Source organism: Azolla caroliniana, unplaced genomic scaffold (genome assembly GCF_043228905.1).
Source record: "Azolla caroliniana isolate FFs.n. ecotype wild unplaced genomic scaffold, voAzoCaro1.0.p SCAF_14, whole genome shotgun sequence".
NCBI classification, from domain to species: domain Eukaryota; kingdom Viridiplantae; phylum Streptophyta; class Polypodiopsida; order Salviniales; family Salviniaceae; genus Azolla; species Azolla caroliniana.
In genome coordinates, this window is record NW_028230449.1 from 3,534,420 (window position 1) to 3,559,568 (window position 25,149).

General features: G+C 49.1%; 1 non-coding gene and 8 pseudogenes across 1 annotated transcript; all 9 read left to right on the forward strand.

Moving 5' to 3' along the window:
- Positions 1 to 11: 11 nt before the first annotated feature.
- Positions 12 to 130, forward strand: LOC147855299 (5S ribosomal RNA). Its single transcript, XR_015530941.1, has one exon. It is a non-coding gene; the product is annotated as a 5S ribosomal RNA (ribosomal RNA).
- A 464-nt stretch (positions 131 to 594) lies between these two features.
- Positions 595 to 713, forward strand: LOC147855300 (5S ribosomal RNA; annotated as a pseudogene).
- Positions 714 to 1,190: 477 nt separating this feature from the next.
- Positions 1,191 to 1,310, forward strand: LOC147855301 (5S ribosomal RNA; annotated as a pseudogene).
- A 462-nt stretch (positions 1,311 to 1,772) lies between these two features.
- On the forward strand, positions 1,773 to 1,891 carry LOC147855302 (5S ribosomal RNA; annotated as a pseudogene).
- Positions 1,892 to 2,872: 981 nt separating this feature from the next.
- LOC147855303 (5S ribosomal RNA) lies at positions 2,873 to 2,991 on the forward strand (annotated as a pseudogene).
- Positions 2,992 to 3,385: 394 nt separating this feature from the next.
- On the forward strand, positions 3,386 to 3,504 carry LOC147855304 (5S ribosomal RNA; annotated as a pseudogene).
- A 4,031-nt stretch (positions 3,505 to 7,535) lies between these two features.
- Positions 7,536 to 7,637, forward strand: LOC147855305 (5S ribosomal RNA; annotated as a pseudogene).
- A 472-nt stretch (positions 7,638 to 8,109) lies between these two features.
- Positions 8,110 to 8,228, forward strand: LOC147855306 (5S ribosomal RNA; annotated as a pseudogene).
- Positions 8,229 to 24,341: 16,113 nt separating this feature from the next.
- Positions 24,342 to 24,460, forward strand: LOC147855307 (5S ribosomal RNA; annotated as a pseudogene).
- Positions 24,461 to 25,149: the final 689 nt, after the last annotated feature.

The following is a 25,149-nucleotide window of genomic DNA, read 5'->3' on the forward strand; positions in this document are numbered from 1 at the left end:
GGGCACTGTCGTGGTGCGGTCATACCAGCGCTAATACACCGGATCCCATCAGAACTCCGCAGTTCAGCGCGCTTGGGCTGGAACAGTACTGGGATGGGTGACCTCCCGGGAAGTCCTGGTGCTGCACCCTTTTTGCTTCGAGTCGTGTTCTTTTCGTGCAAAGTACTGGGATGGGTGACCTCCCGGGAAGTCCTGGGCACGGGTTGCGTTCTTTTCCCGCCGGAGACCGTTCCCGTGCGCGTGGGCCTCTTGGCATTCGTAGAGGCGGACGAGAGCATAGGATGGGTGACGCGTAATGAGGGGCATTGTCATTCGGTGTGGGTTGAGAGTGTCATCCGTATCAACGAGAGGGCGTAAGAGGCTTTATGGGGTGGGCATGAGTGGCGAGGTTCGAATCCGGGCAGGGGATATATATATATATATACAGGTAGTCTTTCTCTAGGATCCAAAGCCTTAGCCTTAGCCTTCGCCGGCGCCCGTCGCGCGTGCGGTTGGGACGGTGACGTGGTGGGTCCCTCGATCTTAGTTGTCCTCGTAGAGAATATTTGTGTAGGTTGGCATAGAATTAGTACCTTGGAACGCAGGGCACTGTCATGGTGGGGTCATACCAGCGCTAATACACCGGATCACATCAGAACTCCGCAGTTAAGGGCGCTTGGGCCATAACAGTACTGGGATGGGTGACCTCCCGGGAAGTCCTGGTGCTGCACCCTTTTTGCTTCGAGTCGTGTTCTTTTCGTGCACAGTACTGGGATGGGTGACCTCCCGGGAAGTCCTGGGCACGGGTTGCGTTCTTTTCCCGCCGGAGCCGTTCCCGTGCGCGTGGGCCTCTTGGCATTCGTAGAGGCGGACTAGAGCATAGGATGGGTGACGCGTAATGAGGGGCATTGTCATTCGGTGTGGGTTGAGTGTGTCATCCGTATCAACGAGAGGGCGTAAGAGGCTTTATGGGGTGGGCATGAGTGGCGAGGTTCGAATCCGGGCAGGGGATATATATATATATATATATATATATATATACATGTAGTCTTTCTCTAGGATCCAAAGCCTTAGCCTTAGCCTTCGCCGGCGCCCGTCGCGCGTGCGGTTGGGACGGTGACGTGGTGGGTCCCTCGATCTTAGTTGTCCTCGTAGAGCATTTTTGTGTAGGTTGGCATAGCATTAGTACCTCGGAACGCAGGGCACTGTCGTGGTGCGGTCATACCAGCGCTAATACACCGGATCCCATCAGAACTCCGCAGTTAAGCGCGCTTGGGCCAGAACAGTACTGGGATGGGTGACCTCCTGGGAAGTCCTAGTAAATGCTGCTCCATTTTTGCTTCGAGTCGTGTTCTTTTCGTGCACAGTACTGGGATGGGTGACCTCCCGGGAAGTCGTGGGCATGGGTTGCGTTCTTTTCCCGCCGGAGCCGTTCCCGTGCGCGTGGGCCTCTTGGCATTCGTAGAGGCGGACGAGAGCATAGGATGGGTGAAGCGTAATGAGGGGCATTGTCATTCGGTGTGGGTTGAGAGTGTCATCCGTATCAACGAGAGGGCGTAAGAGGCTTTATGGGGTGGGCATGAGTGGCGAGGTTCGAATCCGGGCAGGGGATATATATATATATATGTAGTCTTTCTTTAGGATCCAAAGCCTTAGCCTTAGCCTTCGCCGGCGCCCGTCGCGCGTGCGGTTGGGACGGTGACGTGGTGGGTCCCTCGATTTTAGTTGTCCTCGTAGAGCATTTTTGTGTAGGTTGGCATAGCATTAGTACCTCGGAACACAGGGCACTGTTGTGGTCCGGTCATACCAGCGCTAATACACCGGATCCCATCAGAACTTAGCAGTTAAGCGCGCTTGGGCCAGAACAGTACTGGGATGGGTGACCTCCCGGGAAGTCCTGGGCATGGGTTGCGTTCTTTTCCCGCCGGAGCCGTTCCCGTGCGCGTGGGCCTCTTGGCATTCGTAGAGGCGGACGAGAGCATAGGATGGGTGAAGCGTAATGAGGGGCATTGTCATTCGGTTTGGGTTGAGAGTGTCATCCGTATCAACGAGAGGGCGTAAGAGGCTTTATGGGGTGGGCATGAGTGGCGAGGTTCGAATCCGGGCAGGGGATATATATATATATATATATATATATATGTAGTCCTTCTCTAGGATCCAAAGCCTTAGCGTTAGCCTTCGCCGACGCCCGTCGCGCTTGCGGTTAGGACGGTGACGTGGTGGGTCCCTCGATTTTAGTTGTCCTCGTAGAGCATTTTTTTGTAGGTTCGCATAGCATTATTACCTCGGAACGCAGGGCACTATCCTGGTGCGGTCATACTAGAGCTAATACACCGGATCCCATTAGAAGTTCGCAGTTAAGCGGGCTTTGGCCAGAACAATACTGGCATGGGTGACCTCCCCGGGAAGTCCTGGTGCTGCACCCTTTTTGCTTCGAGTCTTGTTCTTTTCGTGCACAGTATTGGGATGGGGGACCTCCCGGGAAGTCCTTGGCATGGGTTGCTTTTTTTTCCCGCCGGAGCCGTTCTCGTGCGCGTGGGCCTCTTGGCATTCGTAGAGGCGGACGAGAGCATAGGATGGGTGAAGCGTAATGAGGGGCATTGTCATTCGGTGTGGGTTGAGAGTGTCATCCGGATCAACGAGACGGCATAAGAGGCTTTATGGGGTGGGCATGAGTGGCGAGGTTCGAATCCGGGCAGGGGATATATATATATATATATATATATGTAGTGCTTCTCTAGGATCCAAAGCCTTAGCCTTAGTCTTCGCCGGCGCCCGTCGCGCGTGCAGTTGGGACGGTGACGTGGTGGGTCCCTCTATTTTAGTTGTCCTCGTAGAGTAGTTTTGTGTAGGTGTGCATAGCATTAGTACCTCAGAACGCAGGGCAGTGTCGTGGTGCGGTCATACTAGCGCTAATACACCGGATCCCATCAGAATTCCGCAGTTAAGCGCGCTTGGGCCAGAACAGTACTGGGATGGTTGACCTCCCGGGAAGTCCTGGGCATGGGTTGCGTTCTTTTCCCGCCGGAGCCATTCCCGTGCGCGTGGGCCTCTTGGCATTCGTAGAGGCAGACGAGAGCATAGGATGGGTGAAGCGTAATGAGGGGCATTGTCATTCGGTGTGGGTTGAGAGTGTCATCCGTATCAACGAGAGGGCGTAAGAGGCTTTATGGGGTGGGCATGAGTGGCGAGGTTCGAATCCGGGCAGGGGATATATATATATATATATATATATACATGTAGTCTTTCTCTAGGATCCAAAGCCTTAGCCTTAGCCTTCGCCGGTGCCCGTCGCGCGTGCGGTTGGGACGGTGACGTGGTGGGTCCCTCGATCTTAGTTGTCCTCGTAGAGCATTTTTGTGTAGGTTGGCATAGCATTAGTACCTCAGAACGCAGGGCAGTGTCGTGGTGCGGTCATACCAGCGCTAATACACCGGATCCCATCAGAATTCCGCAGTTAAGCGCGCTTGGGCCAGAACAGTACTGGGATGGTTGACCTCCCGGGAAGTCCTGGGCATGGGTTGCGTTCTTTTCCTGCCGGAGCCGTTCCCGTGCGCGTGGGCCTCTTGGCATTCGTAGAGGCGGACGAGAGCATAGGATGGGTGACGCGTAATGAGGGGCATTGTCATTCGGTGTGGGTTGAGAGTGTCATCCGTATCAACGAGAGGGCGTAAGAGGCTTTATGGGGTGGGCATGAGTGGCGAGGTTCGAATCCGGGCAGGGGATATATATATATATATATGTAGTCTTTCTCTAGGATCCAAAGCCTTAGCCTTAGCCTTCGCCGGCGCCCGTCGCGCGTGCGGTTGGGACGGTGACGTGGTGGGTCCCTCGATCTTAGTTGTCCTCGTAGAGCATTTTTGTGTAGGTTGGCATAGCAGTAGTACCTCGGAACGCAGGGCACTCTTGTGGTGCGGTCATACCTGTTGTGTAAAGGCGTCCCTCCTTGCGGGGGAGTTGGCCGAAAAGTCGACTTGAGTGTCGACTGGTTGAAATCGGCCGAAAAGCCGAAAGGAGTCGAATTACAGAAATCGGCCGAAAAACCGAATTACCGAATTTGGTCGAAATTCGGAAAGTAAAAGAATAGTCGGTTGCGAAGAACTTAATCGGGGGTTAGCTGATCGAATTCGGTGAGAGAGTCAAATTCGTATTCAGTCGAATAGACACACATATACATATACATATGTCTTCTACATTCAAAGAAGAAAATGACTTAGTATATATATGCTAACAGGCCTGGTAGTTCGCGTGTATGCGGGATAACTCACTAAGAGTGAAATAGTGAGAAAAGGGGAAAACCTACATAGCGTATGTGAGGGTGTGAGATATATATATATATATATATATCTGAGAGAAAAACGAGTTGTGTGTGTGTGGTAAATCTGAGAACGACTGGTTTTCTGCACAGTAGTGGCTGTGTAAGAGTATACGTACTCAGAAGCTAAGTAAGAAGAAAAGAAGTGTGAAGCAAAAGAGAAAAAGACAGAGAAGCTTCGGAAGCTTCGGAAGGAATAGTCACGTGCGTGCTAGAGTTTGAAGAGTGTGACTGAAATCGTGGTTTCAGTACATGCTCATACCAAATCAAGTTTCATTGTTCTGTGATTGTATTCTGTCATTTCTCATAGTGAAATTTCTGTTCCGTGGTTTTTCCCTAAATCAGGGTTTTCCACGTAAATTGTGTGTTCTTTCTTATTTCCTGTTTGTGTCTAAGTTCAATTTCTGTCTAAGCAGGTCAATTTCTTGGGGTACTCGGAAGACGAGTTCGGGTACAGAATGTGGGATCTCCTTGACAAGAAAGTGATAAGAAGTCGAGATGTCATATTCATGGAAGACAAGACAATCGAGGACTGGGAGCAACAAAGACCAGAGTCGTCTCCCAAATCGATCACTGCTATGGAGTCAATACTAGTCGATCTGACTCCCACACAACAATCGGCTAATGAAATTGAATTTGAGTCAGTCGACACCCAACAACAATCTGAGTCGGTCAACACCCAACATCTGACTGATACACACGAATTGGAGTCGGAAGATGAGTTGCTGGAAGAAAATGACCATCAGCCAATTATTGAAGGGAGAAGATATCCACGAAGACAAAGGAAGGTCTCTTCTAGATATCCAGCCAGTCAATATGTTCTCTTGACTGATGAAGGGGAACCAGAATGCTATGAAGAGGCCATGACTGATGTACACAAGGAGAAATGGTATAATGCCATGCAAGAAGAAATGGATTCCTTGCATGAGAACCTAACTTATGAGCTGATGGAGTTGCCTAATGGTAAGAAGGCACTTAGAAACAAATGGGTCTGCAAATTAAAGACTGGTGAAGATGGTAGTACACCCAGGTATAAGGCCTGTATCGTCGTAAAGGGTTTCCAACAGAAAAAGGGTGTTGACTTTAATAAGATTTTTGCCCCAGTTGTAAAAATGACCTCTATTCGGACTGTCTTGAGTATGGCCGCTAGTATGAATCTTGAAATCGAACAACTAGATGTTAAAACAACCTTCTTGCATGGTGAGCTAGAAGAGGAAATCTATATGCAACAACCGGAGGGCTTTGAGGTAAAAGGAAAATAAAATCTCGTGTGTAGGTTGAAGAAAAGCTTGTATGGTTTAAAGCAAGCTCCACGACAATGGTATAAGAAATTTGAGTCCTTCATGTTGGAACATGGATTCCACAAAACACAAGCCGATCATTGTGTATTTGTGAAAAGGTATAATGAGGGTGACTTTCTTATTCTGTTGTTGTATGTGGATGATATGTTGGTTGTTGGACAGGATGTCAAAAAGATTGCAAGCTTGAAGAAATCATTGAGCAAATCATTTGCCATGAAAGACTTAGGACCGGCAAAACAGATTTTGGTAATGCATATAGTCTGGGACAGGACTGAAAACTTGCTATGGCTGTCACAAGAGAAATATGTGACAAAAGTTTTGCAAAGGTTTAATATGTGCGATGCAAAATCGGTCGGATCTCCATTGCCAATGGACTGTAAGTTAAATTCAGGACAATGTCCGAAATCTGAGAAAGATAAGGCAGAGATGAGAAGAGTGTCGTATGCCTCCACGGTTGGTAGCCTTATGTATGCTATGGTTTGCACAAGGCCGGACATTGCATTTGCTGTCGGGACAGTTAGTCGATACATGGGAAATCCTGGAAGGGAGCATTGGGAAGCTGTGAAATGGATTCTTAGATACCTCAAAGGAACTTCGAATGTATGTCTTAGATATGGCTCCGGGAAACCTGTGCTAGAAGGTTTTACAGATTCTGATATGTCGGGTGATGTAGATTCTAGCCGATCCACATCAGGGTATGTGATGACGTATTCAGGGGGAGCTGTGTCATGGCAATCAAGATTGCAAAAGGTTGTGGCTTTGTCTACCACCGAGGCTGAGTATATCGCTGCAGTGGAAGCCGGAAAAGAACTGATTTGGATGAGAGAGTTCTTGAATGAACTAGGATTGAAGCAAGACAAGTACTTACTTCATTGTGACAATCAAAGTGCTATCCATCTGGCTAAAAATGCTACCTACCACTCTCGTACAAAGCACATTCAATGAAGGTACCATTGGTTAAGAGAAAGAGTGGAAGAAAATGAGTTTGTTCTATCTAAGATCCCCACTGAAGAAAATGGCTCAGACATGCTCACAAAAATTTTGCCTATGGAAAAACTTGTTGCATGCCGGAATAAGATTGGCTTGGTTGGTTCTCCCCCTACAGGAGTGAAGGGGGAGTTTGTTGTGTAAAGGCGTCCCTCCTTGCAGGGGAGTCGGCTGAAAAGTCGACCTGAGTGTCGACTGGTTGAAATCGGCCGAAAAGCCGAAAGGAGTCGAATTACCGAAATCGGCCGAAAAACCGAATTACCGAATTTGGTCGAAATTCGGAAAGTAAAAGAATAGTCGGTTGAGAAGAACCAAATCGGGGGTTAGCTGATCGAATTCGATGAGAGAGTCAAATTCGTATTCAGTCGAATAGACACACATATACATATACATATGTCTTCTACATTCAAAGAAGAAAATGACTTAATATATATATGCTAACAGGCCTGGTAGTGCGCGTGTATGCGGGATAACTCACTAAGAGTGAAATAGTGAGAAAAGGGGAAAACCTACATAGCGTATGTGAGGGTGTGAGATATATATATATATATATCTGAGAGAAAAACGAGTTGTGTGTGTGTGGTAAATCTGAGAACGACTGGTTTTCTGCACAGTAGTGGCTGTGTAAGAGTATACGTACTCAGAAGCTAAGTAAGAAGAAAAGAAGTGTGAAGCAAAAGAGAAAAAGACAGAGAAGCTTCGGAAGCTTCGGAAGGAATAGTCACGTGCGTGCTAGAGTTTGAAGAGCTTGACTGAAATCGTGGTTTCAGTACATGCTCATACCAAATCAAGTTTCATTGTTCTGTGATTGTATTCTGTCATTTCTCATAGTGAAATTTCTGTTCCGTGGTTTTTCCCTAAATCAGGGTTTTCCACGTAAATTGTGTGTTCTTTCTTATTTCCTGTTTGCGTCTAAGTTCAATTTCTGTTTTTGAATCAAAGTGAAACTCTTTCAATACCAGTGCTAATACACCGGATCCCGTCAGAACTCCGCAGTTAAGCGCGCTTGGGCCAGAACAGTACTGGGATGGGTGACCTCCCGGGAAGTCCTGGTGCTGCACCCTTTTTGCTTCGAGTCGTGTTCTTTTCGTGCACAGTACTAGGATGGGTGACCTCCCGGGAAGTCCTGGGCACGTGTTGCGTTCTTTTCCCGCCGGAGCCGTTCCCGTGCGCGTGGGCCTCTTGGCATTCGTAGAGGCGGACGAGAGCATAGGATGGGTGACGCGTAATGAGGGGCATTGTCATTCGGTGTGGGTTGAGAGTGTCATCCGTATCAACGAGAGGGCGTAAGAGGCTTTATGGGGTGGGCATGAGTGGCGAGGTTCGAATCCGGGCAGGGGATATATATATATATATATATGTAGTCTTTCTCTAGGATCCAAAGCCTTAGCCTTAGCCTTCGCCGGCGCTCGTCACGCGTGCGGTTGGGACGGTGACGTGGTGGGTCCCTCGATTTTAGTTGTCCTCGTAGAGCATTTTTGTGTAGGTCCGTATAGCATTAGTACCTCGGAGCGCAGGGCACTGTCGTGGTCCGGTCATACCAGCGCCAATACACCGGATCCCATCAGTACTCCCTAGTTAAGCGCGCTTGGGTGAGAACAGTATTGTTATGGGTGACCTCCCGGGAAGTCCTTGTGCTGCACCCTTTTCGCTTCGAGTCTTGTTCTTCTTGTGCACAGTACTAGGATGGGCGACCTCCCGGGAAGTCCTGGGCATGGGTTGCGTTCTTTTCCCGCCGGAGCCGTTCCCGTGTGCGCGGGCCTCTTGGCATTCGTAGAGGCGGGCGAGAGCATAGGATGGGTTAAGCGTAATGAGGGGCATTGTCATTCAGTGTGGGTTGAGAGTGTCATCCGGATCAACGAGAGGGCGTAAGAGGCTTTATGGGGTGGGCATGAGTGGCGAGGTTCGAATCCGGGGCAGGGGATATATATATATGTAGTCTTTCTCTAGGATCCAAAGCCTTAGCCTTAGCCTTCGCCGGCGCCTGTCGCGCGTGCGGTTGCGACGGTGACGTGGTGGGTCCCTCGATTTTAGTTGTCCTCGTAGAGTATTTTTGTGGAGGTTCGTATAGCATTAGTACCTCGGAACGCAAGGCACTGTCGTGGTGCGGTCATACCAGCGCTAATACACCGGTGTCGTAGTGTACTCCACACTCTACGTGAAAACCATAAAATAATATATCCGATTTTAGATACATATAAATAAATAAATAATATATCAAAATATATATCACTTGCATAGGGTAGGATTCGAACCCTGCACCTCTAGGTAGATAAACTTCAACTTTACCATTGTAATAACTTATCTTTAGCGTTATGTATAGATTTAATACGTATAACGCCTTTATTTATACATACCTTTATTAAAAGGTAAAAATCATGTATTTTTTAGGGTGTGAATATTTTATTTACACGTGACATTAAAAGTGACTCATGCACATCTAGCGTGCATGAGCCCTATACTTAGGAAATGACAATGCATCACATGCACATTTAGTGTGCATGGATACTTTAGGTGAAAAAGCATGAAGCAATGCTTAGCCTCTTCCATCTTTATATATGGAGGAGAGAAATATGTATAAGGTTGTTGATTAATATACAAGGATTGATCAATCTAATATATTCGTGGGATTCACGAATTTTGCCATCAAAATTACTCTTATAATCTAAATATTGTTTTAAATACACTAAACTCGTGGGATTCACGAGATCGCTATCTTACTTCTCTTTCTACTATTCATAACTAGCCTTAAGTGTATTCCTCTTCCTCCTAGTCCAAAACCTCGGCGGTTCCCACCGGACTCACGCAACGATCCGGAGCCGAAAGGCACGACACAGTTGGTGAACCCGACGTGAAGACCGGGTGGCAAGGAGATGGAAAATCAACCGGAGGCTAGTAACATGATGATGATGTTCGAGCGCATGCTACAAGAACAACGCGCGATGTCGGAGATAGCGACATCAGTGGAGCGGCTCGTGCAACGAAACGGGCAATTCAACGGGAAAGGCGTGTCGCGGTGTCTTCGGGACTACAAGGCGGAGATGGTACGGTGCGGAATACTTTATTTTTAGGTTCATGTTTCTAGATTTAGATTTCATGTTTGTTAGTTTTCGGGTTATGTTTTTTGTTTTAGTGTTTATGTTTCTAATCTTAGTGTTTTAAACCCCCACCCCTCTTCCTTTTTGTTATTCCTAATCATGCCGGCTCCCTCTCCTTTCTTCTACCTCGTCTTCGATTCGGGTGCGCTCAAATCGAGCGTGGTGTTCCTCTTCGCCTACCTCTACCCGCCGATTATCGACCATTCCGCACTCCTTGTTCCGACCGTAAGGTCCATAAACTTACAATAGCTATTTCTTCTATGGAGGCTCGTGTATCAGGGATAGGCACCCACATCGAGCGAGCATCGTTGTCGACCACCGAGCCCTCGATCGTGATGAGTGCCCCCGCAAAACGTTACGTGGCATTTGCGAATGGCGTCATCGACTTTCTTCTTCTCCTCCTCTGTTCTCGACATCCCCCTCGTACACATCGCTCCCCGTCATCCCTCGCATACAACCCTCTTTTGTAACACACGAGACTACATATTGTAGCCGTGAAATCTCTACTTAAGCTTTAATTTTTGTTTTTCGATAGGACATGCTCAGGACTACTTTTTTTAGTAGCCGAAGTTTTTGTACTTTTCAAAACTCTACCTCTACCCCCCCCCTCACTTTCCTAGACTACCCTCCCCCTCATTTCCCCCTAATTACCACCGTACCCCTCTCGCTACTTTTCAAAATTAGTACGCTACCCTTCCCCTCACTTTTCCCTAATTACTACCCTACCATTCCCTTGACTTTTCAAAATTACCATCGTACCCCTCTCTCTACTTTTCAAAATTACTAGCCTACCCTTCCCCTCACTTTTCCCTAATCACCACCCTACCCTTCCCTCAACTTTTCAAAATTACCACCGTACCCCTCTCTCTACCTTTCAAAATTACTACCCTACCCTTCCCCTCACTTTTCCCTAATCACCACCCTACCCTTCCCTCGAGTTTTCAAAATTACCACCGTATCCCTCTCTCTACTTTTCAAAATTATTACCCTACCCTTCCGTCGACTTTTCAAAATTACCACCCTACCCTTCCCCTCATTTTCCCCTAATTTCCACCTTACCCCTCCCATTACCCTTTAGGTTAATACCCTCCTACCCACCCTACCCCTACCCTCACTTTTGAAAATACCCTCCCCTACTTTTTATATTTTCACTTCTAGCACTCCCCTCATCTAAACCCATACTTATCCCTATCCTTACCCCTCATCTCTCTTAACTCTACCTTCCCCTTCTCTCTTCCTTTTTAACCCATACATTCCCCTCTCTCTTACTTTTTAACCCCACACGTGTGCCCACATCACCATTCCCTTTTCTCTAGCTTATAACAACTTTACCCCTCCTTCCTTAAACATGCACATGCACGTGTGCACATCCCTTACCCCTCTCTCTCACTTCTCCCTACACTCTTTCCCATACCCTCTCACTCCTTCCCTCTTACCATTCCCTTTTCCCTATCCTTAAAAAACCTTAAAACTTACATCCCACTATCTTTTTCTCCCTTAAATGTGCACATATGCACATAGCACACCCCTACCCCCCACTCCCAACTTTGATCCCACATCCTCACTATACCCCTCTCCTTAAATCCTATATAAACCCCCTCCCTCACCCTCATGGTCTTATGTTGGCACTGATGAGCCCGTGATAGGCGAAACTAGTTTGCCATAAGACCATACCTCAAAACCCATGTAATTTTTCATTTATAATGTTAATTACATGTTTTTAATTATGCTTCTCTCCCTCGCTCTCTCTCTTCTAATCGTGTCTTAATTATGTTTCTCTAGTTCGTAATAGCACCTCTCTATTTCATTTCTATTAGTATGGTAATCCTCTTCCCTCCCCGTAACCCTTGTTTTTAAATTTTAATTATGTTTTTCGTCTCGTATTTTAGTTTTAATCTTAGGTTTATTTATGTCTTAATCTCTCTCTCTCTCTCTCTCTCTCTCTTTAGTTTTAATCTTAGGTTTATTTATGTTTTAATCTCTCACTCTCTCTCTCTCTTTAGTTTTAATCTTAGGTTTATTTATGTTTTAATCTCTCTCTCTCTCTCTTTAGTTTTAATCTTAGGTTTATTTATGTTTTAATCTCTCTCTCTCTCTCTCTATTTTAATTAGTATGTTAATCCCCTTCCCGTTAAGCCTATCTTTTAATTTTAATTTCTTTCTAATTACCCCACCCTTTACTTTATTTTTAGGTTCATGTTTCTAGATTTAGATTTCATGTTTGTTAGTTTTCGGGTTATGTTTTTTGTTTTAGTGTTTATGTTTCTAATCTTAGTGTTTTAAACCCCCACCCCTCTTCCTTTTTGTTATTCCTAATCATGCCGGCTCCCTCTCCTTTCTTCTACCTCGTCTTCGATTCGGGTGCGCTCAAATCGAGCGTGGTGTTCCTCTTCGCCTACCTCTACCCACCGATTATCGACCATTCCGCACTCCTTGTTCCGACCGTAAGGTCCATAAACTTACAAGTGACGTCCTTCAACCGGGTGGCGACCAACGGGCTTCAAGCAAGCATCCATGGGCTACGACAACAAAATCCGACATGGGAGGCGTTTGAAGAAGAGCTAAAGAGGACGTTCGCCATCGAGGATTCCTCCAAGGCGACGCAAAGGGGATTCGAAGATTGGGTGGAGACGCCGGACAAGGGATTGAAGGTCGTTGATGTGTTTTCGGCATTCGAAAGCCGGTTCGGGAGGTTGTCCGCGAGAGATCAAACTATCCTCGTACCGGATAAGGTGATCATGTTCTTGCGAGCCGTGGACGTTCGGGACCGGAAAGATCTCGGAGTGCTCTTGGAAGACACGACCACGGAGAGTGGCCTCACCGAAACATGGGAAAGCGTGCGGGATATCGTCGCGCGATACACAAAGAGGGGGCAATGGCTTGCCAACGAGGAAAAGAGGGTTTCGGAACCGATTCCGAAACCGAGAACCGGATTGGAAGACCATCAACCGAGGGCTCGGGAGACTACAACCGAGAAGGGGATTGATGCATCTACGGTGGAGCAACTATTGAAGGAGATGGAGAATCTGAAGATCGCGATGGTGAAGAAGTCGGATGACCGCCCCACAAGCTCCAAGTATACAGACCGACGGTGCATATGGTGCGATAGCGCCGAACGCGATCGAAGGGATTGCGACGAGCATAAGGAGGCGCTACGGCGGGATCTCATCTACTACGAGGGAAACCGGATTCATTCGATGGACTCTCGGAAGCCACTCCGACCGAACTTTCGGAAAGGCGGCATGAAGGTGCTCATGGAGGAATTGGCAGCAAGAAGCAACTATGCGACAACCGCGGGAATATGTGTCGGGGAGTCATTGAGAGCAAAGACGTCTTTTTGGCCGGAAGTTCTAGAAAACACCGAGAAAACCGACTCCAACGAGATCCGAAGCACCGCGGAAGGCGTCCAGGAAGCTACGGGATGGGAGTGCCCTGTCGACAAGAATAGCGTATACGCCCTGTGTCAATTGCATAAGGTGTATGTGGACGAGAAACGACGATGCACGGAAGATGCGGCCGGGCCATCGAAGATATCGGAAAGCCGGAACTCCGGAGGTAAGGGAAAAGAAAAGGCGACTCCGGCATTCAAGCTCGCCTCGGACATAGAACAACAAACCGACTTGAAAAGAGTGTTCGAGGAAAGAATCTTGGATAGCCGGGTAGATTTCTCGCTTCGGGAGCTACTCGGAATAGCAAAGAAGGAGTTCCACGATCTTCTCGTGGATCTCGTGAAGCAAAAAAGACAAAGTACGGAGGAAAATGCTCCAAGGGTGAATGCGAACACCGTTTTAATGAACGACACCGAAGTGGAGGACGAAATTCCGAACTTCCACTATACAAGGCCACATTGGGCACGCACGACTACGAAGACTCCGGTCCGAATCGGCAACATCAAAGAACCCGTGCTAGCATTGATTGATCACGGATCGGAGATCAACTTGATGTCCAAGGAGTTCTACCGGAAGGGGAAGTGGCCTATTAACACCAACCATGGATGGAAGATTCGGGCGGCCACCAAAGCAACGGAAGATCTATTTGCGGCTTGTCCGGATGTGACGGTGAAGATCGGAGATGTCGAGATCGACCAAAATTTCTTCGTGCAAGATGAGGTTTCACATTCCGACATCCTCGGCCAACCCTTTATCACGGCATCACGGATGGAGACGAAGGTGCTCAATAGCGGTGCGGCTTTTGCATGAATTCGGAGCCAAAACGGTGGGAAATCCGTCCAATTCCTAACGGTGCCGGAAAATCACGAAAGGAACAAGAGGGAACTCTTGTCCCAAGTGAGAATGGATTTTTAAAGTGGATTGTTGCGGAGTGGGGAAGTGATAGTCCAAGAAGCCCTGATACCCCACACAGGAAGAAAACTCTCGGAGCAAAACATGTACGAATCGGTCCGGATGGGGCATCTACGTACACGACCGTAACCGGAGGATTGAAGAAAGGATACCGACAAGTGGAGGAGAAGTTGCGGTCGGCATCAATAATAAGAGAAGATGAAGAAATCATGGGGATAGTCGAAGAAGTGTTCTATGGGAGCACGCTACAACGACTTGAAGAGCTTGCGGAAGATAAAAGCCAAGGGAACCGGGTAGTCCCGGTGGAATCGGTCGAGATGTACGAGATCATTGCGAAAATGGAGCCGGATACACTCCGCAAAGAAGAAGCAATGGTAAGTACGAAATACAAGACCGTGGAGAAGAAGGTGAAACCGGCCGCGGGACCACTACCCGCCGATAGCGAACAAAAGAGGAAAGAAGTCTCGGGAGATCCGACACTTCGGAAGTCCGTGGATATCGGACATGCCTTCACGGATGAGACCCAGAAGAAACTTCGGATCGGGGGAGGTGGGTTCCTATTACAAAAAGAAGAAGAACGGTTTTGCGAGATGTTGGAGCAACATGGCAAAGCGTTTGCATTTACATCAAGGGAGATAGGGTGCGTCGATCCGAGAATAGTGGAGCCAATGGTGATCTTCACGATTGACCATGTACCGTGGAACCTGAAGCCGATTCCGGTGCCACGAGCGCATATTCCGAAAGTCATTGACTTGCTCAAGGAGAAGGTGGCGATGGGGATTCTAGAGCCATCAACTGCTCCATACTCAAATCGATGGTTTACGGTTCCGAAGAAGAATGGGTCACTCCGATTTATCCAAGACTTGCAACCGGTGAATAAGGTCACGATCCGGAACTCGGGAGTCGGTCCGATAGTGGATGAATTTGCGGAAGCTTTTGCCGGTCGTGCGATATACTCCATCGGAGACCTATACTCAGGGTATGACCAATTCTAACTAGTCGTGGAGAGCCGAGACATCACAACCATGCGAACACCGATAGGATTAGTCCGAATGTGCACACTACCACAAGGAGCGACAAACTCGGTTGCTCATATGATGAACGCGATGAACAAGGTGCTTCGAGACTGCATTCCGGAGATAACGATGCCGTTCCTCGATGACATTCCGATGAAAGGATGCGCGGTAGAAGAAAAAGATGAGACTATGGATAATCGGGGATGCCGAAAGTTCGTGGTCGACCATATTCATGATTACGAGAAAGTGTTGCGAAAGCTAGAAGATGTGCACCTAACACTTTCCGGGGAGAAATCGACATTCGGGCAAGAAGAAATATTGGTGGTCGGACATCTATGTGGGCCCTACGACCGAAGACCGTCACCAACAAAGATCGATGCAATTCAAGCTATGGAGGAAGTATGCGAGTCAACATCCGAAGTCCGAAGGTTTCTCGGTGCATGTGCATTCTATCACATATGGATTCCGCACTATGCACATATAGCGGACCCGCTCTACCACTTGTTGCGGAAAGGTAAGAAATTCGAATGGAAACCGGAACACACCAAAGCCATGAAGAAATTGAAGAATGTTGGGAAATGACGCTATCAAATCTTTCTCCTCTCGGCCACAACCGAGACAACACGGATCAATACAGCAGAAAATGGGAAAAAGACACAGAGAGAGACGAATACTCAGGGTATAACGTGGAAAACCCTAAACGGGAAAAACCACGGGAGTGCACTACTCCAACGATCACTATACACTGGAATATACAATGGCGAGCTGCAAGGCAACGACCTTGAGCTCGCTGTCCTCGCCACAGGCGGCGGTATTACACAGAGGCGTCGACCTCTTCGTTTCTCTCTCTCTCTCTCTCTCGGCTGCTCTCACTTCGCTCTCTCTGCTGAAAACATAAAATTGAGCAACAACATAAACTGTTTGCCCTAAGTCATATTTATACACATATGACTTTCGGGCTATTTACAAATATAGCCTCAAGGGCTCTTGGCAAACATATTCACAAATATGTCCCCGCATCCGGATCTCCCTCCGGGTACATTCGTCATCCGGCTCCGTAACCGGGGTCTTCATCATCCGGCACCGTAGCCGGGGTCTTCATCATCCGGCTCCGTAACCGGGGTCTTCATCATCCGGCTCCGTAGCCGGGGTCTTCATCATCCGGCTCCGTAGCCGGGGTATTCATCATCCGGCTCCGTAACCGCAACCGGGCTTGCCGTCATTCATCTCCGGACATCCCATCCGGAGGGACCGAAATCCCAACAAACTCCCCCTTCACTTCGGCATGGGATGTCTCTCCAATCCGACCCTCTTCCGGCACGCTTCCAGCTTGTCGGGTGTGAGCACTTTGGTCAGCATATCTGACCCGTTCTCTTCCGTGTGGATCTTCGTCAGCATGAACTCCTGGTCTTCTATCCTTTCCCGGATCCAGTGATATCTTCGCTGGATGTGCTTCGTCCGGGAGTGATAGGCCGCGTTCTTCGCAAGGTGGATGGCACTCTGACTGTCGCAGTAGAGTCGGTACTCCTCTTGTCGGATACCGAGCTCTCTAATGAAGTCCTTCATCCATATTATTTCCTTGCCGGCTTCAACAGCCGCCATGTACTCCGCCTCCGTGGTTGACAACGCAACCGTCTTCTGCAGCCTCGACTGCCACGAAACAGCTCCCCCTGCATACGTCATCACATACCCTGATGTGGACCGGCTGGTATCTTCATCAGCCGACATATCCGAATCGGTAAAGCCGTCGAGTTCGGGCTTACCGGAGCCGAATCGGAGGCACACGTTTGCCGTGCCCTTCAGGTATCGGAGTATCCACTTGACCGCGTTCCAGTGGTCTTTGCCGGGATTGCTCATGTACCGGCTCATCACTCCAACTGCATATCCTATGTCCGGTCTTGTACACACCATTGCGTACATCAAGCTTCCGACGGCAGAGGCATATGGTACTTTCATCATGTCCTCCTTCTCAGCCTTTGTCTTGGGGCTTTGCTTGCTGGACAACTTGCAGTTTGCCGGGAGGGTTGACCCGACCGGTCTTGCTTCCGACATGTTGAACCGGTGAAGCACCTTTGTCACGTACTTCTCCTGTGACAGCCACAACTGCTTCTTCTTCCGGTCCCGGATGATGTGCATCCCTAGTATTTGCCTCGCCGGACCCAAGTCCTTCATTGAGAAGGTTCGGTGAAGAGACTTCTTCAGCATCCGTATCTTGACCTGGTCCCGTCCGACGATCAACATGTCGTCCACGTACAGGAGGAGTATTAGAGAGTCTCCTCCTTCGAACTTCTTCACAAACACGCAGTGATCAGACTGCGTTTTGTGGTACCCTTCGTCGGTCATGAAGGAGTCGAACTTCCGGTACCATTGCCGGGGAGCCTGCTTCAGTCCGTAAAGGCTCTTCTTCAACCGGCATACCAGGTGCTCCTTCCCTTTCTTCTCGAATCCTTCCGGTTGCTGCATGTAGATCTCTTCATCGAGGTCACCGTGAAGGAATGCCGTCTTCACGTCCATCTGTTCTACCTCGAGGTCCATGCTTGCCGCTATGCTCAGCACCGTCCGGATGGAGGTCATCTTCACTACTGGGGCAAATATCTCGTCGAAGTCGACGCCCTTCTTCTGCTGAAACCCCTTCACCACGATCCTGGCTTTGTATCTCGGGGGGTTTCCGGCATCTCCAGGTTTCAGCTTGAACACCCACTTGTTTCGAAGTGCCCGCTTTCCTTTCGGCAACTCCACAAGTTCATATGTGTGGTTCTCATGCAGGGAATCCATCTCGTCCTGCATGGCACTCAACCACCTGCGGCTCTGCGTGTCATGCTTTGCTTCGTCAAAGCTCTCCGGCTCCCCCTCGTCGGTTAGCAACACGTGCTCTGGTTCCGGAAATCTCCGGGGGGCCCTTCTCTCTCTTAGAGGGTATCTCCGTTCCGGAGCTTCGGTAACCGGTTCTTCCGATTCTTCTTCATCCGAATCCATTTCGGGATCGGGGCCGGTTCCGGTATCGTTTTCATCTTCTTCGGCCGGTTCTGTTTCTTCACCGTCTTCGGCCGGATCCTCGAGTGCTAACCGGTCCCTTGCCGGTCGGGACTGCTCTTCGTAGAGTTGATCCTCACCGGTCGACTTGGAGCTCTTCATCTTCTTCTCCGACTCCCAGTCGGCGAGTGTCTTGTCCTCCATGAAGATGATATCTCGACTCCTGAATATCTTCTTGTCGACCGGGTCCCATACTCGGTAGCCAAACTCGTCGTCGCCGTAACCGAGGAATATGCATGGCCGGGTCTTTGGATCTAACTTTCCTCTCCGGTCCTTTGCCACATGCACGTATGCGAGACACCCGAACACCTTCAGATGCCGGTAGGACACTTCCTTACCGGTCCACACTCTCTGCGGCGTGTCTCCGTCCAAAGGTACTGAGGGTGATCTGTTTATCACGTATGTCGCCGTCGACATTGCCTCAGCCCAAAACCCCTTGGGTAATTTCGCATGCGCCAGCATACTCCGGACCCTCTCCATTATGGTCCGGTTCATCCTCTCGGCCAGCCCGTTTAGTTCCGGCGTCTTCGGCACAGTAAACTCGAGCCGGATTCCCTTCGAGCGACAGTACTCCGCAAACTGCCCCCGGTATTCCCCTCCGTTATCCGCTCGTATCGCTTTCAGCTTCTTGCCGGATTCTCTTTCCACTCTCGCGTGGAGTTCTTTGAAGACGGACAACACTTGGTCCTTTGTCTTCAACGGTGCCGTCCACAGCTTCCGGCTGTGATCATCAATGAAAGTCACGAAGTACTGGGCTCCGCCATGTGACTTCGTTTCTACCTGACACACATCAGTGTGCACCAACTCCAATGGTGCGCTACGTCTCGTCGGTGGCCTTGAGTGGAAGGAGGTTCGGTTCTGCTTACCGGCCAGGCAATCGGTGCACTTCTCCAGGTGCACATGCTTCACTGGAATAAGGTTGTCTTCTGCAAGCCTCTTCATCCCCTTCTCACTCATGTGGCACAGTCTCTTGTGCCACAGCTCACCGGCAGTGTCGGCTGCCACGTTCAACTCTTCCGGACATAACCGGGCATTCATCAGGTACAGTGTGTTGTCTTTCCGGGCCCGAGCCACAATCAGGCTCCCTTTGCTGAACTTCATGACCCTGTTCCGGATGCTGCCCGTGTAGCCTTCATCATCTAGCCTCCCGGCCGAGATCAGGTTCAATCGGACCTCCGGAACGTGTCGCACATCCTTCAGCAGCATCTTGCATCCGGTTGATGTCATCAGCCACACGTCTCCTATGCCGGCAATCCGGCATGTGCCTTCATTTCCCATCCGGACACAGCCATGCTCACCGGCTGTGTAGGATGAGAAGTATTTCTTCTCCGGGGTCAGGTGGAACGACGCTCCGGAATCGACCACCCAGGTCATCTCTTCACCGGCAAGGTTTAGCTCCGTCTCTTCGGTCATGAGCATTATCTCTTCTTCACTTGCCGCGAATGCCGTCGTTCCTTTCCGGTCCTGCCCTCGCCGATCCGGACCTCTCCGATCCGTGGCTCCCCGGTATGCACCGTTTCTCTCCGGTGACTTCTTCGAATCGGTGTCGTCGGCTCCGTTGTCCTTTCGGTAATGCCGACAATTCTTCCGGAAGTGCCCCGGCTTCCCACAGTGGAAGCATGTGGGTCTTCCTCTTGACTGCGACCGGGTCCCCGACTTCTCCCGTCTTTGCGGACTCCGGTTCCATTGTCTTCCCCGTTCCGATTCGGTAAGCAGCGCCTTCGAGTCGGAGGCCGGTTCTTTATCTCTCCGACGCGCTTCCTCATTCAGAATACTTGTCTTTACCGTTTGTAAGGACAAGTTATCTTCGGTGCAGGAGGTGCTGAGAGTCACCACCAAGTTCTCCCAGCTTTCCGGCAATGTGCACATCAGGATGATGGCTTGCATTGCATCCTCCAACGGGAACTTGATCGCCGCAAGCTGATTCACGAATCCCATGAACGTGCTTACGTGTTCCACCATACTCTCGCCGTCCCGGTACTTGAGATTCACAATCTTCCTCATCAGGGAGGTCCGGTTCAACGCATTCTTCCTCTCGTAGAGGCCCGACAGCTTCTTCCACATCTCATATGCGTTGGTGTCGTTCGCCACATGTTGTAGTACGCTTACATTGACATATTGTCGGATCGTCGCTACGGCTTTCCGGTTCAGGAGCTTCCACTCCGACTCAAGTACCCCCTTCGGTATTTCCGACCTGTCAATCGGTTCGTACAGGTCCCGAACAATCAGAAGATCCTCCATCTTGATCTTCCAGTCGGCGTAATTCTGTGCATTCAGCACCATCATCATCGGCTGCCCGCTGCCGCCGCCTTCCATTTTCTGCAACAGTCGCTCTGATACCAGTTTGTTGGGAAATGACGCTATCAAATCTTTCTCCTCTCGGCCACAACCGAGACAACACGGATCAATACAGCAGAAAATGGGAAAAAGACACAGAGAGAGACGAATACTCAGGGTATAACGTGGAAAACCCTAAACGGGAAAAACCACGGGAGTGCACTACTCCAACGATCACTATACACTGGAATATACAATGGCGAGCTGCAAGGCAACGACCTTGAGCTCGCTGTCCTCGCCACAGGCGGCGGTATTACACAGAGGCGTCGACCTCTTCGTTTCTCTCTCTCTCTCTCTCTCGGCTGCTCTCACTTCGCTCTTTCTGCTGAAAACATAAAATTGAGCAACAACATAAACTGTTTGCCCTAAGTCATATTTATACACATATGACTTTCGGGCTATTTACAAATATAGCCTCAAGGGCTCTTGGCAAACATATTCACAAATATGTCCCCGCATCCGGATCTCCCTCCGGGTACATTCGTCATCCGGCTCCGTAACCGGGGTCTTCATCATCCGGCACCGTAGCCGGGGTCTTCATCATCCGGCTCCGTAACCGGGGTCTTCATCATCCGGCTCCGTAGCCGGGGTCTTCATCATCCGGCTCCGTAGCCGGGGTCTTCATCATCCGGCTCCGTAGCCGGGGTATTCATCATCCGGCTCCGTAACCGCAACCGGGCTTGCCGTCATTCATCTCCGGACATCCCATCCGGAGGGACCGAAATCCCAACAAAGAAGACACTTCGGAGGGCGGAAGCACTTAAGAAGCTGAGCTACGACCAACCGATCATAGTAACGGTTGATACAAGTCCAACCGGTATCGGGTGGGTCATCAATCAAGCCAACTCGGATGGTTCGCGGTATCCGATCCGATTCGGAGCAAAGGTTCTCAACGAAAGGCAACGTGGATATGCACAAGTCAAAAGAGAACTGTGGGGAGTCGTGTCGGCGATAAAATCGGATCGGGATTATTTGATCGGAGTCGAAGTGGTGATCGAGACGGATTGTCTTCCAATACTTGGGATGATGCGGTGTTGTACGATACCGGATGTAGCTATGCTAAGGTGGGTTGCATATGTCAAGTCGCTTAATCCGGAGGTTCGACACATCTCGGGGAAGGACAACGCGGTAGCGGATATGTTATCAAGGGCTCGGTTCGGAGACGACATAACCGAATCGGATAATGAAGAAGTTTCCGAAGACTACTTCGCGTCGGAGCACATATGCCGAGTGAACGTAATCCGAGAATTCCGGGAAGAAGAATACGAGGGAGAAATCTTGATGATCGGAAAGATGTTACAAGAGGCCGAGGATTCAACAAACGATAAAGGAAGAAGAGCCGAGATCCGAAGGAAGAAGAGGCAAGTCCAAAAGTTCTTCTTGGAAAACGGATTAATATGGAGGGCGCCGAAAAGACCGGATGGTATACCACTTCGAGTAGTCGGGACAAAAGAGCAACGAAACCGGATAATGTCCGAGTTTCACGAATCCGATTGGGCTGGACACCGAGGAACATGGGCAACATTTGTGAAGATCAAGCAAAAATATTGGTGGAAGAAAATGTACAAAGATGTCGCGGAGTTCACGGAAAGCTGCGAGAAATGTCAAGTCTACTCCGGGGTTCGACATCGAGATGAGTTACATCCGACATTCTCACCGACAATCAACTTCAAGTGGATGGTCGACATAGTGGCCATGTCGACCGGGATCAGACAAAAGAAATACTTGGTATTAGCTCGGGAAGATCTCACGAATCAAGTAGAAGGTCGAGCGCTTCAGAGGAAAACGTGTTCCGCGGTATGCCAATTTCTTTTGGAGGAAGTATTTTGCAGGTACGGGTGCGTAGGACAAGTGATTGCAGACCGGGGAGAACTCGACTCGGACAAAGCTAGGGGATTCTTTGCCAAACACGGAGTTCGGTTATCGCTGACAACGACATACAATCTGGAGGCCAACGGGAAAATCGAACGAGGACATAGTCCGATCGTGAAAGCACTTGCGAAGGCATGCGATGGAAAGGTGAAGGACTGGCCGCAGATGCTTCCGTATGCACTATGGGCAGATTGGACGACGCATAGCTCCGTAACCGGTTACATGCCGGCAGAACTCATGACCAGACAAGCACCGGTAATGCCGACGGAAATTGCGATCGCAACATGGACAGTGCTACCGTGGAAGGAAGAGATGAGCCGGGAAGAACTACTAGTGGTCCGGATACGACAACTAGAGGGAAGACCGGCAGACATAGCGGAAGCGATACGCCGACAACAAGAAGCACGATTCCGGAACAAAAGCCGGTTCGACACAAAGCACCGACTACAACCGAGGAGGATTGAAGAAGGAGATTGGGTGATCGTCTATGACAGTAGTTTGGACCATCAACATACAACGATGCGGAAATTCGCGAAAAGGTGGTTTGGGCCATACGAGGTTCGGAAAGTCTTCGACAACAGAACGTACCGACTGTCCGAGTTGGATGGAACAATACTACGAGTGCCTATAGCCGGGAAGCGGGTGAAGATTTTCAAGAAGCGGACCAACGACAAACCCTATGTGATCCAAGCCAAGGCCGACAACGAGGAGCAATCGGACGAAGACCACGGTGATGCGGGAAGCGAAGAAAGTGAATTACAACTCATAGTCGACATAAGGGGAGAATTGGAGGAAGGTTCGAGTGAAGACGGATATGAGGAATCGAGAACTTCGGCACATACCGGAGGATGTGCGAGTGTCGTAGTGTATTCCACACACTACGTGAAAACCAGAAAATAATATATCCGATTTTAGATACATATAAATAAATAAATAATATATCAAAATATTTATCATGTAAATAGGGCAAGTTTCGAACCATGCACCTCCAAGTAGGTAAACTTCAACTTTACCATTATAATAACTTATCTTTAGTGTTATATATATAGATTTAATACATATAACACCTTTATTTATAGATACCTTTATTAAAAGGTAAAAATCATGTATTCTTTAGAGTGTGAATATTTTATTTACACGTGACATTAAAAGTGACTCCTGCACATTTAGCGTGCATGAGCCCTATACTTAGGAAATGACAAAGCATCACATGCACATTTAGTGTGCATGGATACTTTAGGTGAAAAAGCATGAAGCAATGCTTAGCCTCTTCCATCTTTATATAAGGAGGAGAGAAATCTGTATAAGGTTGTTGATTAATATACAAGGATTGATCAATCTAATATATTCGTGGGATTCACGAATTTTGCCATCAAAATTACTCTTATAATCTAAATATTGTTTTAAATACACTAAACTCGTGGGATTCACGAGATCGCTATCTTACTTCTCTTTCTACTATTCATAACTAGCCTTAAGTGTATTCCTCTTCCTCCTAGTCCAAAACCTCAGCGGTTCCCACCCGACTCACGCAACGATCCAGAGCCGAAAGGCACGACACCGGATCCAATCAGAACTCCGCAGTTAAGCGTGCTTGGGCCAGAACAGTACTGGGATGGGTGACCTCTCGGGAAGTCCTGGTGCTGCACCCTTTTTGCTTCGAGTTGTCTTGTTTTCGTGCACAGTACTGGGATGGGTGACCTCCCGGGAAGTCCTGGGCATGGGTTGCGTTCTTTTCCCATCCGAGCCGTTGCCGTGCGCGTGGGCCACTTGGCTTTCGTAGAGAAGGACGAGGTCATAGAATGGGTGAAACGTCGAGGGGCATTGTCATTCGGTGTGGGTTAAGAGTGTCATCCACATGAAAGAGAGGGCGTAAGAGGCGTATGCGGTGGGCATGAGTGGTGAGGTTCGAATCCAGGTAGGGGATATATATATGTAGTCCTTCTCTAGGATCCAAAGCCTTAGCCTTAGCCTTCGTCGGCGCCCGTCGTGCGTGCGGTTTGGATGGTGATTTGGTGGGTCCCTCGATTTTAGTTGTCCTCGTACAACATTTTTGTATAGGTTTGTTTAGTATTAGTACCTTGGAACGCAGAACACTATCGTGGTGCAGTCATACCTGTGCTAATACACCGGATCCCATTAGAACTCCGCAGTTAAGCGCGCTTGGGCGAGAAAAGTACTGGGATGGGTGACCTCTGGGGAAGTCCTGGTGTTGCACCCTTTTTGGTTCGAGTCGTCTTCTTTTTGTGCACAGTACTGGGATGGGTGACCTCCCGGGAAGTCCTGGGCATGGGTTGCGTTCTTTTCCCGTCCGAGCCGTTCCCGTGCGCATGGGCCTCTTGGTTTTTGTAGAGGAGGACGAGAGAATAGGATGGGTGAAGCATCGAGGGGCATTGTTATTCGGTGTGGGTTAAGAGTGTCATCCGGATCAAAGAGAGGGCGTAAGAGGCTTATGCGGTGGGCATGAGTGGCGAGGTTCGAATCCGGGCAGGGGATATGTATATATATATATATATATATATATATATATGTATGTATGTATGTATGTAGTCCTTCTCTATGATCCAAAGCCTTAGCCTTAGCCTTCACCGGCGCCCGTCGCGCGTGCGGTTGGGACGGTGACGTGGTGGGTCCCTCTATTTTAGTTGTCCTCGTAGAGCATTTTTGTATAGGTTTGTTTAGCATTAGTTACTCGGAACGCAGTGGACTATCGTGGTGCGGTTATACCAGCGCTAATATACCGGATCCCATCAAAACTCCGTAGTTAAGCGCACTTGGGTCAGAACGGTACTGGGATCGGTGACCTCCCGGGAAGTCCTGGGCATGGGTTGCGTTCTTTTCCTGCCCGAGCCGTTCCCATGCACGTGGGCCTCTTGGCTTTCATAGAGGCGGACGATAGCATAGGATGGG